The sequence below is a fragment of the Pinus tabuliformis genome, chromosome Q, assembly GCF_031772625.1.
Source record: "Pinus tabuliformis cultivar Carrire ecotype Pingquan chromosome Q, CPIR1, whole genome shotgun sequence".
Taxonomy (NCBI): Eukaryota; Viridiplantae; Streptophyta; class Pinopsida; order Pinales; family Pinaceae; genus Pinus; species Pinus tabuliformis.
This window is the reverse complement of record NC_142296.1, coordinates 176,073,086-176,089,765: the sequence shown is the minus strand read 5'-3', so window position 1 is coordinate 176,089,765 and position 16,680 is coordinate 176,073,086. Positions and strand designations below refer to the sequence as shown.

Genomic DNA, 16,680 nt, shown 5'->3' with positions numbered 1-16,680 from the left:
ATTTTTGCTCTCCAGTGTTTCAGTTTTCCTACAAAGATCAGACACAATTTCAGTGGCAGCGGTCATCATACTATCATATTGGCTCTGAACTCCGATGCAGTCAAAGAAATCAGACATTAGATAAGACAAATGATTGGCTACATTGGAAATTTCACATTGATTGAGCTGAAAGAAGTTTGAAATTGATAGGGTAGGTAGGTAGGAAATTGCAAATAAGCTCAAGGTTGACTGAGCATTTTTTTTTCAGTAGATGTAGTTTTCTTTCTCCTACAATGATCATCCAGCTAAAGCCCGAGGTGAAGGCCCAAGAAACTTAAAGAGGATGTTTGTCAAATAAATTTTATAAGGCACTGGAACTGCGAGTTCTTAGTGTACCACAAGGGCACACTATCCCAAGTGGAGCCACTGTTATCACTGAAAATTCTGTTTCCAAAAATTTCTCAGACTAGCTTAAGGACAAAGTGTTTTCGCAGCACATAAATCCTTTAGCAGTTTCGCAGCGCTACATGTTTAGGTGGTTTCGTAGCGTGCTACGAAACTGGGAATTTTTTCGAGTTTTCAGTGGAGGCCAAAATCCTAGCATGCCTATTGTACAGAGTTCTGCAGATGAGAGCAGCGACAGTGATTTCAAGGAAGCGGTGGTTTCTGCAATGTCTAAACTTTTGCACTCAAATATTTTGCAGGCATTAAGCTCGTTTGTAGATAAAGACAGGAGTAGTGCTGTCTGGTGACAGAATTGATGCATAAGGATCTTCATAGCTTCATCAACGAATGGATGCAAAGTTAAACATTGCGGGATGGGATGGTTAGAAATTATATACTGCTGAAACAACTGCTGAGGTGTATCTCATCTATAGGCGCTCGGCACTATGTATGGAGGTGATGAAGTCGCAGCTATAGTTCTTGATCTGGGGTCTCATACGTGTAAAGCTGGTTATGCAGGCGAAGATGCCCCAAAGGCAGTTTTTCCTTCTGTTGTGGGATCTCTTGAGCAAACAGAGATGGCTGATGCAGTCAAAGTTGAAGGAGATTTAGAATCTTCAGATGCCAAAATGAATTTCAAGCTAGAATCTGAGAAGTCCAAATCCAAGCGGAAATTGTACGTTGGTTCTCAAGCTCTGGGCTACCGACATGATTTTATGGAGGTGATTCCAGCTCTGAAGGATGGTATTGTTGCTGATTGGGATGTTGTGGATAGCATATGGGACCATGCTTTTCAGGAGCGCTTGCTAATTGACCCAAAGGAGCATCCTATATTGTTAGCTGAACCATCCTCCAATTCACAACAACAAAGGGAGAGAGCAGCAGAGCTTATGTTTGAAAGTCACAAGGTGCCAGCCCTATTTTTAGCAAAGAATGCGGTATTAACTTCCTTTGCTTCAGGACGTCCCACTTCTTTAGTTGTTGACTGTGTTGGTGGATCGACAACTGTTGCTGCAGTCCATGATGGTTATGTTCTTCAAAAGGCTGTGGTGTCTTCTGCCATTGGTGGGGAGGTTTTAACTAATTGCCTTATGAGGTTTTTTGGAGAGTAAAGGGATTTTGGTCAAGCCTCGATATTCATTCAAGAGAAAGGAGGCTCGACCGGGAGAATTTCAAATTGTAGATTTTGATTTTCCTAATACAACTGCAAGTTATAAAAGATACTCACAGATGTTTATTGTAAATGATTTCAAGGAAGCTGTCTGCCATGTACCAGACACAGTCTTTGATGAATCTTCTTATTCTAACATTCCAACAACATCTTATGAACTCCCAGATGGACAGAGATTAGAATTTGGAGCTGATAGATTCAAATTTCCTGATCTTATATTCAACCCGCCCCTACTTCAAACACTGCCTCATATGGAAAAGCTTGATAATTTAGGGCATTCACTTCGTGGGCTTCCCCAGATGGTTATCGAGAGTATAAATAAGTGTGACGTGGATATACGCCGAGAATTGTTTAGCAGTATTCTGCTTGCTGGTGGCACGGCATCAATGCAAATCGCAGATGAAGAGAACCGACTTCGATTTTAAAAAAGGAAAAGGATAAGAATGAGGCTGAGGATAAGGATAGATTTAGTTTTCGAAATTCCTTTAGTTATGGGACATTGGCGGCAGCTAATCGTGTTGAAGGAGATCTCTACTTGGAATTTAGAGAAGATGGAGTTGATGACAATTGGATCATCAATCATAAAGTAAATTTCAGCAGGCGGTGGGCATTATACTTGAACGTAGAAGGCTTGATGAGCCCGGAAGTGTTGCAGGGAATATGAAGGGAGCTAAAGCAAAAAACGAAGCGTCTAGCACGCTGGAGAAATTAAAGACGAGCGATGGCAGATAATGTCAAAGGGGTGCTTCCGTTATATTTGTTGTAGGTTATTCATGCCTACAATTGTCATATGTTATGTTGAAGTTTTACTGCTGGAGGCCCATGTGATAGGGCGAGCTGCAGTTGGCGATTGTGTTTCATTCTGCTTGTGGAACATGTGCATCATCAAAGGAATAGCTGTAAAAACTTCAGACGTGCGCCCACATTGCAGATATTGACTTCTGGGTTTTGTTCTGTTCTCCATTGTGACAGTACATCTACAAAACACTCACTGTCAATGCCGTAATATGCATGTCTATGGTTAGATTGAAAAATGGAAGAAATAAAAATAACAAGGAACATCTTTACAAACACACATGAGCAACCACCGAACAAAGTGATGCAAACTGCAGTTGGTACTCTTGGTAGTCTTACTTATCGGCTAAATCTTGAAGATTTCTCAGCTAATGCTCGGATGAAAATGTCCATTTAAGCCAAAGGAATATGGTTAGAGTATCTTTGACTACAGAGGATAAACAGAGGTTTTCTGCTGCTTTGGATTGAGTATGGTCTCGAGGAGAATGCAGAATTGCTGGTTGCTTCATGCCAACAGTTTTTCTCAGGGATCCTCCAAGGTCTTTACACTATCCACAGGTTGCAAGTTTATTATGTATTTCAAAAGACAGTCGAAAACTTGCAAGTTCAATTGTTGAGGCATATAAATTAGTCACGCCACCTGTAAAGGTGCAAGTTTTGATATATTTTATGCTCAAGTATGCAATGGAGATATTGTTTTCTGAGTCAAGTGTTGTCACAGCATACTACCAGCTCAGTTGCAATATTCCTTGCATTGCTTGGATTAACACTTTTACCAGTCAATATTGTTGTTGGCAACCATATCTGTAACATGTTTGAGGGCAGGCAAATTTTATTTGCTGCTGAAGTGTTTACATGCGTTGGTATCCTGCTAAGCTTCAATATAATATTCCCCTACTCAGTTGCACAGTATGTGAGTGGAGTATTTATCACATTTGTATCTGCAAAAGTTCTTGAAGGTGTGAACCTTTTCTTATTATCAAAGGTCATGTCCTCAAGGTTAGCACGAGGGGCCTACAACGGTGGTTTGCTGTCCACAGAAGATGGAACATTGGCTCGAGTGCTTGCAGAGGGTACAATAACATTAAGCAGGTTACCTGGGGCAGGGTTTACTTCTGAATGTAACACTGCTGTCTACATTGATCATTGGAGTTATTTCACTCATCGCAACTAGCTACACTTACAATTTTCTCTACTAGTAATTTATACTTTCATTCTTTCTGAAATCAAGTTGGCCTGTTTTCAGTTATGTAACTATAGCTGACATGCTAGAATATTTCAAATTTGCTGGCGGGGAAGATCACATTCAGTGTCTCAAAAATGATTGCCATGATGTTTGCGTGGGGGAGTGTCCACTTCCTAGAGAATTGGAGGTTTTAATGGTCATCTCTGTATCCACTCTTGTGTCACACTTGTCTACCAAGGAAGCCTCCAGCATATTAGGAGCATGGTGTTACCCTATTCTTTTGGGTTATTAAAGAATTAAAGTATCCACTGCTGCATACTCGGTGATGGGGGACCAGAACCGAAAATTTAGGGATATTTTCAGCCAATACAGAACAGATCAAAGCCTTCGGTATTCAAAGCCAGCATGGGACATTAATTTCCCATCTTATGCCATCTCATGCCATCTCAGCTGAACGAAGAGAAAGCCAGGTGTCAAAGCTGCAAGGAGAAATCAATTTATGAAGAAGATAGAGTTAGAGTTATGGTTGGTTTAGGACTCTTAAACATTACAGTTAGTTCCTTATTGAATTTATGAGTTTGTTAAAAGCAAATAGGTGTCATCATAGGCAGTCATCGAGCTCCCCTCATGCTGGAGGAGGAAGCTCGAATGAGATAGAATAAGCACTTTATAAATAGCTGAAATACAGATAGACAGGGGGTTGGATGTTTTGATAAAAGACAAGACTTTTTTGGTTTATGTATAGCAGATTTCAGTAATGCAAATGTCTGTTGTTTCTTCTCAGGATTCACAATAGATCTAATGGTTCAAATGTATGATGGTTTATTTTCTTTAGTGTTCTTTTACAGTTTTGTTACTGCATAATCACTCAGAACTCATGTGTCATGCTCTGACTTCCTGTATGCCTTGGCAAACTGTGTTTTATGTAAGTTATGTTTGAACATTAGATGTAAAGTGCCCTGATTTCTATGAAAGGATAGTGTCTTTTGTTTGCTGAGATGTGTGAGGCTCCATAAGCCCAATGGGAAGCAATTTTGTCCAGCCAGTAAATTTTTCATGTGTCTTGTAAGAGTTAGCCATCTTGTTCAATATCAATAACCTATGAGAGAGCCCTTTCAGACTAAGGAGGCTAAGCCTTAGTTAAAAGCTTGGTTTGAAACAGTTACACAGAGTCTTGCTGAGTGGCAGCCTTCAGTACCTGATTTTGTGATAACACTTTCTATGAAAAATTGGATTTAAGAGCAGGATGATGCAGCAACTACTCCCAGCTTTTGTCTGAGATATTCAAATGTCTCTCTAGGTAGTGGTTTAGTGAATATATCAACAACATGTTCTTTGGAGGGAACATACTCCAATTTGACCTTTTGTTCAAGCACTTGTTCACATAGAAAATGGTATTTGATAGGTATGTGCTTGGTCTTGGAATGCATGACTAGATTCTTTGGAATACTAATGGCACTTGTATTATCACATAGAATGGAGATGGGTGGAGTACATGTGATCTGAATGTCTTGCAAGGTTTGCATCATCCAAAGTAGTTGTGTGAAGCAAGATGCAACAGCCACATATTCTACTTCAGCTGTAGATAACACAATTGAACTTTGTTTCATGTTGAAGCAAGACACTAACCTGGAACCCATATAGAGTGCACCACTACCAGTGCTTTTTCTGTCATCAACACTTCCTGCCTAATCTACACATGTATATGAATGAAGAATAAGATCTATATCTCTAAGATACCATAAACCAAAGTTCTGAGTTCCTTGAAGATATTTGAAAATTCTTTTGACTACCTAAAGGTGTGATTCCTTTGGATTTGCTTGGAATTTTCCAACTATTCCTACTACATGCATGAGGTCAAGTTGGGTACATGTTAGATAAAGAAGACTGCCAATCATGGATCTGTAAGTTGGTTGATGTACAACTGTTGATTCCTCATTTGAGCTGAGACTGCATCATGTTACCATTGGGCTACATACAAGTTTAGAATATTCCATGCCGTACCTTTTCGACATCTATTTGAGATATTTGGTTTGTGAAAGAAAAATACCATCTTTATTTTGTTTAACTTATAGACCAAGAAAATAGGTAAGTTCACCAAGCAAGGACATTTCAAACTCTTGCTGCATTACTAAAGTATTCTAACTCATGGATTCTTCATTCCTACCAAAAATGATATCATCAACATAAACAACAATAATTAGCAATTTATCAGTTTCAACCTTTGAATATAGATTGCTATCTGCTGAACCTTTTGAAAAACCTTGTTGGTGTAGATATTTGTCAAGGTGGTAATAGCAGGCCCTTGGAGCCTATTTTAGACCATAGAGAGCCTTCTCAAGTCTGCATACAAGTTTTGCATCGTTTCCAAGAATGAATCCTTATGGTTATTCAATATAAACTTCTTCTTCTAAATCTCCATTAAGGAAAGCAGATTTTACATCCATTTGGTGTAATTTGAATTTTCGAAAGCTAGAAAGAGCAACAAACATCCTTGTGGCTTCAAGTCTAGAAATAGATGCAAAGGTTTCTTCAAAATCTATACCTTCTTGTTGAGCATACCCTTTACAAAGAAGTCTGGCCTTGTTTCTAATGACTTCTCCATTTTCACTCAACTTGTTTTTGAATATCCATTTACTTCCTATAATATTTTTATCATGAGGTCTAGGAACTAATTCCCAAGTATTATTCTTTTCAATTTGCTCAAGTTCTTCATTCAGGCCTTGACCCAAAATTCATCTTTGCATGCTTCATTTACATTTTGAGGTTCGGTGGAGGATAGTAATTCTAGATATCTTGAGGTCTCTGTAATAGTTCTTCTTGTTTGTACACCTCCCTCTTTTTCCCCTAAAATTTGAGTTTCTGGATGATTTTTTCTGAACATACCTGGACAAAGTCTTTTCTTCTATCATTATCTCTTCTTCTGGTGCTTCATTGGTTTCTTCTTCAATATCATTGTGATTTTATGTGGAAAAATAATCCCCATCTTCTTCATTGTTATAATCTTCTGTTTTTATCTGTTTTGGATTTTTGCATGCTTCATCAACTACAACATCAATACTTTCAACAATTTTCCCAAGTCATTTATTATAACATTTATATCCTTTACTTCGGGAAGAGTAACCAAGAAGAATACCTTCATTTGATTTGGGCTCAAACTTACCAATTTTTTCATCAGTCCTCTTGATATAACATTTTCTGCCAAAAACTTTAAAGTATTTTATAGTAGAAGTCTTACCATACCAAATTTCATGTGGAGTTTGAGTGCTATTTACCCGAACATTTTCTTGCTTGAGAATAGCTATGAAAATGAATGCAGCTTCACCCTAGAAGATTGCAGGAGTTCCAAATTCAGCTAGCATAGCTTGAGCCATTTGTTGAACAGTTCTGTTCATTCTTTCTACCACTCCATGTTGTTCACAAAAGTCAAAGAATTCATCCGAGGTAAATTCCCCTCCTCGATCAGATCTGAGGCATTTGATTTTTTGATATGATTCATTTTCAACCAAAGCTTTGAAGGCTTGGAACTTTTCGAATGCTTCATCTTTATGTTTTAGAAGACCTATCCAACACTTTCTGGAAAAATCATCAATGAACAAAATAAAGTATTCTTCTCCATGAGGTGACTTTTTCCTTGATGGTCCACATAAATCAGTATGGACAAGTTCAAGAGGCTTACTAGTTGACCCTTCCTTTTCCATAAAGTGAGCCCTGGTTTGCTTACCAATTTGACATGATTTGCATATTGTATTTTTAGGGATGCTAATATCTAGAAGATCATGCACAGCCTTGAATCTGCATGCTTTTCTTATTTGAGAAAAGCTTAGATGTCCCAATCTTCTATGCCATAGGCAGTTTTCATCATTTTTTCTTAGATAGCACTGTTGTTGTCCTCCCTTGAGTATGTATAAATTGTTTAGAGATCTTGTACCTTTGATCACAGTCTCTCCTGTATCAAATTCACGAACAATACATTTGTTTGATCGAAACACCACTTCATTTCCTTGATCACACATTTGACTGACACTCAACATGTTATGCTTTAAATCGTCTACATACATAACATTTCCATCTTTAACCTTTTCTTTCAAGAAAACAAAACCTTTACCTTTTATGACAATAGGAGTGTCATTTCCAAATGAGACATTCTTTTCCTTTTCTAAGGCATTATATGTGTGAAGTTTTTCTTTGTCACCTGTCACGTGTTTGGAGCATCCACTATCGATGTACCACTAATTTTCTTCTCCTTCTACATACAAGACTATACCACATCTTTTTGTTTGAGATTCTTTCCTCCTCCATATCTTGGGATTTAATGGTGTTTGCTTCTTTTGAGATGTTTGCCGTATTTTGCTCCTGCATTCAGATTCTTCATGACCACATTTGTTACAGATTGAGCATTCTATTACATTTTCAAGAGGAGAAAAGTTATTATAGGAACTTCCCTTGATCCCTGTTACATTCCTGGGATTTCGTGCTTCTCTAGTCATGATGGTTTTGTAAGAAATGCATTGAGCAACTTTGTGCCCAAAATTATGACATGAAAAACATTTCCCTTTAAATAAGTTCCTACGACTATCGAATCTATTAACCTGGTGATTGATATTTATCTTTAGAGAAAATTGAGTATGATTTTCCTAGGGTTGGTTGTGGTTTCTATTCATCCTTGGAGTAAAGTGAGTATGATTTACCTGATGATCAACTTTATGCCTTTGTTGACTATTGTCATATTGTTCATTGGTCTTTGTTGCATCAAGATAGATTTTAGTGGAGGTTGATGGCTTCTATGATTGAGATGCTTCTTCAGTATATCCAAGACCTGTCTTTATCAGAGGAGAATGCTGCACTTTGATAATTTCATTTAAAGTTTATAATCCTTTAGCAAATCTAAGATTGAGAGATTTCATTTTCTCAAGATCCTTTCTTAGACCCACAATTTCACATTCTAGTTTTTCATTGTGTTTTTCTTTTTCAGAAAGTTGGTATGTCAAGGTATCCATAATCGTATTCTTTTCTTCTAAATAGATTTTGAGTTTATAGATTTCTTCATAAAGGTCATCCTCTTCTAAAGCATCCCAAAAATTATCATAGTCATAAGCCATTAGAAGTCTATAATCATTACAATTTTCATCTTCATCACTATTTGATAAACCATCACTATCTTCATGAGTATAGTAACTCCTTTTATTTAAAACTTGTTTTCTATTCCATTTTTCATATTCCTTTCCTTTTTCATATTTATCTTTATGAGGACATTTGGTAGCATAGTGACTGACTCTGCCACAGGCAAAGAATTTGAAGGGTAGCTTACCTCTAAATCTTCCGGAACCTCGTTGAAGCTTCTTGACAAAGTTTACCTCATCTTCTTCTTTTGAAATATGTCCTGATTCATTGTGTTCTTCCTTTCCTTTTGTTGAAGCTTTAATGCGGCTTCTCTCATATTTTATGGTCCTCCTTTTCTCATCTCAAAGGTAGTTAAGATTCTGTGAAGCTGTGTCATAGTGATAATCTGTAGATCCTATTGTTCTTTTGTGGTAGACACCTTTGATTCAAATTTAGTAGACAAGGATCTCAAAACTTTCTCAACTAAGGTAACTTCCTTTATTTCTTCACCCAGTTTCTTCATATAATTAACAACCTCATTTATACGTAAGAAGTAACTAGCTATAATTTCATCACTATGCATCTTAAGAGTTTCATATTGAATTCTGAGAGTTTGAAGCTTTACACGTTTTACCTAAGAGTCTCCTTCGTAGCTCAAAACGATTTTGTACCATATTTCTTTGGCGGATTTGAGCTGCATGACTTTGACAAACTCTGATTGTGACAAACTTCCGAATAAAGTATTGACCGCTCTGGCATTGGTTTCATATTGCTTTTTACCTGTCGTATCTGTAGGAATTGCTGTTGGAAATGTATATCCTCCTTTCACAATTTCCCAGACATCCATTCCAAGTGATTTTAGATAGGTTGTGGTTCTTATTTTCCAATAACCAAAGTTGCTCCCATCAAATATTGGTGGTCTGATGGATCCCACGCTTTCTTGATTATTCGTGATGATGGATCTCCCTTCAAGTGATCAAGCTTCTTCTAAAGGACCTTCTCTGACACCAATTGTTGGAAATAATACTGAGAGGGGGGTGAATCAGTATTATAAGATATATAATTTTATTTCCCAAATAGATTTATATATGCTACTTCAGTGAAGTGAACTAGTGTGTACATGCGATTGTACTTAAAGCAAACAGCGTATATGCATAGAACTTTTGATTTAGACAATTCATAATGTATTGAGCTTAAACCAGTATATCAAATATTTATTAGACAGTGCAGTAAAAGAAAAATAAATCATCACACATAAGAAACACACATGAACACCAAGATATAAGGTGGAAACCCAATGTGGGTAAAAACCACTTGTTGTTGTCATCTCTATCTTCTTTTAATAATAAGAAAATTTGTTTACAATCTTGTATTGGTGCAGAATCATACCAGTACACAAGAACCCACCTGCAGAAGGCTACATCCTTCTCTCGTTCTCCAGCTACTACTGGAAGGAAGCTACAACCCCCTAGCTCTTGTACTAGCCAATATGTTACTAGTACATAGGTGCCAACCTACAAAAAACTCCACTCTTCCACCAGGGACCATGTTTCATGAATTTTTAGACTAGATACTCCTAGAACACAATGCCACAATCTGAAGTCCACGTTTCATCCAATTTTCATACTGGACCCATCAACAACATTGAAATTCAGAAAATCATAACTACAATACAACCATCAAATACATCTGCAGCAACAAATCACTGAAACTCAATCATAACTTTATGAACCAACCACAACTGAATCAATCAATCACTTGGCAACCCATCATCACTGTAGAAAATCACAATCAATCAATATAATCATTTAGAACACTGTCACCAGAATAGAGTCACCAGAACCCAAAGAAAAAGCTAGAACTCTGCAACAACGAATAGAAACAACTGGAACATACTTCATAAGGTATACGCTACTTCCATGTGTCGAACTAGCGTGTATACACACTTTTACCAAAAGGAACCAGCGTACATATCTACAAATTAAAATTTATGACGTATATGCTACTTTGATATGCTGAACCAACGTGTATACGCTCTTTTACTAAAGTGAACCTACGTACAGATCTGTAAATGCTAACTTAAAACATCACAACTATTCCAGACTTCAGTCATACCCAGATCATCACATTTACAGAATAAAACATGCGTCAGTATTCAGATCTAGACTGTTCAAGATCAAACCACATAATGATAATACTTTTAAGCCTTTATGATCCCAGTCCATCAACCTTCATTAGCCATATAGGTGCATCCTTAGATCAGATCAAGCAAACCATCAGAAGCTCATTAACCTGCATATATGATCCAACACTTCATAAGATATTCAAATACTTGCACACCTTTGGCCTAATGATCTTCTCCTCCTTATATAGTTTTAGGCCTTTCTCTTTACCATGGACCAAAACTAGTTAGGACCAATACCTTGGACCAAATACTTCAAACCAATTACCTTGGGTCAAATACCTTAGACCAAAAATTTTGGTTTTCCAAGATATACGCGCTTTTCCTTCTATGAACGTGTGTGTGTACATATACGCTCCTTTTGTTTAGTAAACCTACGTGTATATGCAACTTGGACAAGGTGAACCTGCATATACCTCTCTTTCTTCATTCTTTGGAGTCTAATCTATAATTCTTTATTGTTGACCTACTACACTGTGATCTTTCATATAAGTGAGTTGCCATCAAGGACAACACTTGTATCATAATGCCAACAACTCCCCAATGGTTTTTAACGCTATCAGAACTTTTAACAATATCACAAAATTTAAAAGGCTTACACTTTCAGAAGTTCCAATCCTCCAATTTCTGATGTTTCAATCTCCTCCAAGCTTTGACAATTCCTGCTTCGATGTATTAGACCTCCGACATTGTGACCACCGATAATGTGATGCATCAATAATGTGACTGTCAATATCTCTGACCTCCAATATACGATTGTTGATATATTTGGACCTTTGATATGCGATCACCGATATTCTTTCCTTCCTTAGGGTTTAATCCTTGAAACTTCAGTGGACATTATCTTTTGATTCAGGAGTCCATTTTGGGACTTCCACACATTGTTGGAAATATTGTTCAGATAAGTTTCCAATGGAGAGAGTCTGATGTAGCCTTTGAATCCTTCTGCTACTTGGAAAATGACTGCAAACGTATCTGCTCATTTAATCTTTGGACAACTGAAAACACATTTTGCAGTAAGTAACAACATTGGCTCCAATTCGGGACAGTGCCTTACTGGAAAAGTGTTGAGAACCTATAGAATAATAGCCTTTGCCATTAGGCATGGAGTCAAAAAATACATTGAACCTATAAAACCAGAAAATCTCCATGGAACTTTATTTGTTGGGAACCCTTTCCTCACAATACTAAAATGCATAACTATCACTTCTAGAAATTGGAAATTAAATGCTCACCTAGTGAGCTTATTTATGTACAACTCCTACTTATGTACAAGGATAAATTTAGCCAAGTGAAGTAAATGTTCCAATGATATCATCTCAACATCACATTATTGGACCTTATTCCATCATTCTCTAGAAATTCAACAATTAAAATAGGCACGTACCTTATAAAATCTTTGGACAAAAATTTTGAGGTTCCACCAACTTGATAGTTGATGCTCAATGCTTTTAATATCCTCCATGAAATTGTTGATTGGGCTGTGTTCTAGAAAATCAATGATTAAAATAGGCATGCATCCCATAATAAATTTAGACCAAAAATTTGACACATACCTTGGAATTGATGTATATTGTTACAGGCCAAAGAAAGATTCCATGTAGTCAGCGACTGGATCATGGAACCATCAACAAAAATTTATAGTTGTCTCCCTTTCTTGAATAGTTTCCAGGGAGGAATCTTTCTACAACAAGCAGCCACATACACTGCTTGGTCCTTCAACTTTGGGCTCTTCTTAAAAATTTTGTTGCTGGAAGCCTTCTCCCCACTTGCTTGTAAGTAGATCCCTTTGACAGTCTACAACAATTTCATCCTCCTCTGGATCGTCTGAATCATAGAATGGAGAATATTTATTGACTTTAATACTAGCTTCTTAAACTTGTTGTCCATTTTAAATATGTGGATCGTAAAATAGAGCCTCTTTATCAAACTCCTGGTGGGCCTCCTCTTTTTGTGCATCTTCCTATGACTAGTACTGTTGTAGTTCTACATCGCTCAACTCCCCATCAGAGTCATACACATCATAAGATGGAGAATCATCAAATTCAGTAGAATAAGATCTCTAAGGTTTTATTTGCAACTTGATAATGTGTCCTTCTTCCATTTATTTACTGTTGGGTAATGCTTCTTGTGGAAAGTATATGTTTTATTGGAGTTGAGCCCCACAAACATCTTCAGCAAGATCATTAACCTTAGAAATATTTTCAACATTAAAATGTGCACAACAATCTTCAAACAAAGCACTGAGTGGATATAATCTTTTGAAAAAAATATTAAATGCTATGTGAAAGCTCTTTAAGGAAGATATGTTGCCACGAGGTATTGTTTTGTACCAAACTCTAGCATCTTCGTCTAAAGAGTACATGGAAATTTTCATTTTCACATCTTCAAAAAATATACCCAGTTCTTCCATGCATTCATGAAAATCCTTGAGGTGTTGGTCTGACCTTCTATCTGTGTTTCCACTGAAACTAGGAAAATAGGTATACCATTCATGAACTAAAGGGGCATGATGGGGATAACCAGCAAGAGAAGAAAAATATAGTGGGGAAAATGTGTTGGCCAAGAATGAAGGATTGGCTATTTTGAAAACCCCTTTAGGTGAGTAATCTCAAGATCAGATTTAGGGGAATTTTTCTGATGTTTAGCATCAGGGCGAGTATGAGGCCTCTTGAAAGCCAGGATGACCAAATAAGGATATAGACAGTGGAGTCACCAGGGTGTTTAAAGTAAGATTCAAACAGTGGAGTTACCAAGGTGAGAGATCTTCAACCACACTTCCCTTGCTCACCTGATAGAGGGAATGTAAAAATTGCCATACCTAAGGAAAAATATTCTGATTTATTTCCCGCCAACGGAACCAAAAAGATGTTGTAGCTTTTTCTGTCTCTTGTCATAGAATTTCCTCAGAAGATATAAAAGCCTCCTAAAGAGAAACTCTGGGTTGATAGGAAACTAGTTCCTAGGGCATCCGAGAGGAGTTCTTCTGAATATTGTCTAAGGGCATTCTACTACACTCCATATCTCATGTAGTTTGAAAAGGGATAATTCGAGGCTTGGTTTAATAGTCCTTCATCAAGGTAAACTCAAGAAAACATATATATCTAAATACTCAAGGTGTAAATATGGCTAATCTCAAAGAGAAATTTCTTGGTTCTAGTGGCAGACACACAACAATAGGAAGCTTAACATTTTTGTTGTAGTATATATGAACACGAGGAAGGAAAGGAGGGGAATTGATGCATAGGGCTGGATAGAACCAAAAATCCTAAGAAATAATATCCAATAGAAATATGTAAGGGTGAGGAGATCAAAATGCAGAAAGAGTGGAGCGTGAATTAAGGTCTCAAACTCTATGAATACATTTGTCACCAAACAACAATAAGTAAATATGTGCACATACAGGTATTGTAGGCTATTAGATAACACAAGTAAATATGTAGTTAACATAGGTACTTTTTAATATTTCATTACACTGTTTCATAGGAGGAAAGAGATACATGAAGTGATAAACAAAGAGGAAACATACTGCACATTTCTCTAATTGGAGTCAACAAAACTATTTCATTAATCCTCGAACATGGAGTCCAAATCACTAGTCCATTACATTTAGCAGTTGTATCAACCCAAGGACCTCATAAACAAGAAAATTGAACCAAAGTGGAACCATAGAATTTGGTCCTCTTGGGTGAAGAACTCTAGAACTTTTCTTAATTGTTTCTACCCTATATTTATAAGGAGAGTGGTTTCTTTGAACAATAGTTACAAAATATTTCAGCCAAGCTCTAGCTATCTGAACAACTAGTTGTCTCAACGTGCGACGATTCTGTTGCCTAAAATCATTACAATCGGATTTGATTCCATCCTTGAAAATGCAAAAAAATTACACAATAATAGACAAAAGGAGAGTTGAATGATGATTAAGGAATATATCTCCCTCCTATTCCTATGATCACCTCTGATGAGGCCACATATTTTCCATGATGTTCCTCTTTAGTTGCTAGAATGGTTCACTTTTCGCTTTCGTCTTAACTGCTTGAATTCCCCTCTCTGGAGATGGGAGCGATCAACTGTCAGTTTCTTGTCACATAGCAGAAACGAAGATCGACCTGGCAATCCTTCATTGTTTGTCTACATGGAGCTCCATGCTGAGAGATTAATTCTCAAGTGATTCGCACACTACTTCATGAGTCTAATACCTCCTTTTAACTCATTGAATATGTGCACATGAAGCAGTCAAATTCATTTCTGCTGCCAATGTTGTCCTTGGTTTCTTGTTACAGATTCTTCCACAGGATTAGCCCTTTTCAATTACCAACTCCTCTATTCCCACATTCAATCATGCAGTTTTAGACCCATCCATCTCATAACTCTCTGTATTACACTATCGTCGCCCAATATGTCTTGTATTATTGCAATTGTGTTATATCAGAGATTTTTCAGCAGGACTTTTATTCTCAAAGATATATTGAAAGAAGAGTTTTGATGTTCTTGGCCCCTTTTGTTTAGCCCCTTTCTATTTTTCTCCATGGCACTGGGTGTGGTGACCAAAGGCTTAGCCTAAAGGTGCTAGGGAATTTTGTTCCTACCCAGGCACTGTTTTTCCTTTGTTAAGATCTTAGCACCCTTGGTCCTATAAGTTCTTATCAACCATGTGTGATCCCTACTACCAAAGCCCCGTCATCGACACTTTTTCAAGTATCAAGTGTTACAAAGTGTCGACATCCACAACCTCTGATATGCGATCTCTAATATGATGTCATCACTTCCATGTGGCACCTCATGAGTGGTGACATGTGTCACCCAGATTTTTCCCTTTAGGCCCATCAAAATTCCAAAATTGACTACCACGTGTCCTTCCGTACTACCACGTCATGCTGATGTCAGATGCCACTGTAGCCTTATAAAAACTATTCATATGTTGTCATGTGTCTTGCTAGAGGAGAGAGGAAAGGACCCACCCACCTTTCATTTTGCAAGAAAATCCTCTTTTAACCCTTATCAACACTCCCTGATGGTTTTTAAAGTTGTTAGATCTAAGACTTTTGTGATCCATGATGCAAATATGAGTCTTTCAAATTAATCACATTGATAGTATTTGGTAGATGTTTCTAACCAACTAATGTGGTCCATCCTCAAGTCGGAACTTTTAACAATATCACAACTTTTAAAAGGGTTAGACTTTTAGAATTTTTGATTCTCTGATTGCTGATGTTCCAATGTTTCGATATTGTGATGCACCGATCTCCTCCAAGCTTCAATACTGCCTGTTGTAATGTATTGGACCTCTGACATGCGATCGTCAATATGCCTGATTCTTCCATGTGCGATTTTCGATATGCTTGATGTTATGATGTTGCGATGCATTAGTATGCCCAAACTATGATATTTAATCCCATGTATCTCTGACGCTCTGATGTTTCGATTTCCAATATCTCTAGACCTCTGATATCGGACCTCCAATATTCCTTCCTAAGGCTTCAATCCTTGAACTTCAGTATACCATATCATTTGATCCAAGAGTCCATTTTTGGACTTCCACATGTCATTGGAAAGCTTGTTCAGAGAACTTTCCAATGGAGTGGTTCCACTATAGGAATTGAGTCCTTCTGCGACTTGAAAAATGACTACAAACGTCTCTTCTCATTTACTCTTTGGACAACTAAAAACGCATTTTGCAGTAAGTGACAATAGGAGGAAATATTTAAAATGAAATTTAAGGAAGATTAATCTTTATAATAATATATCGATAGGTTCCAATATAGCTTGCAAAGATAAACATAAAACACTCTACCTAAAGAAGTTCTAAAAACGGCTCTA

At 37.2% G+C, this 16,680-nt stretch overlaps 1 pseudogene; it reads left to right on the top strand.

Moving 5' to 3' along the window:
• The first annotated feature begins 822 nt into the window (after positions 1–822).
• LOC149218816 (actin-related protein 4 pseudogene) lies at positions 823–2,019 on the top strand (annotated as a pseudogene).
• Positions 2,020–16,680: the final 14,661 nt, after the last annotated feature.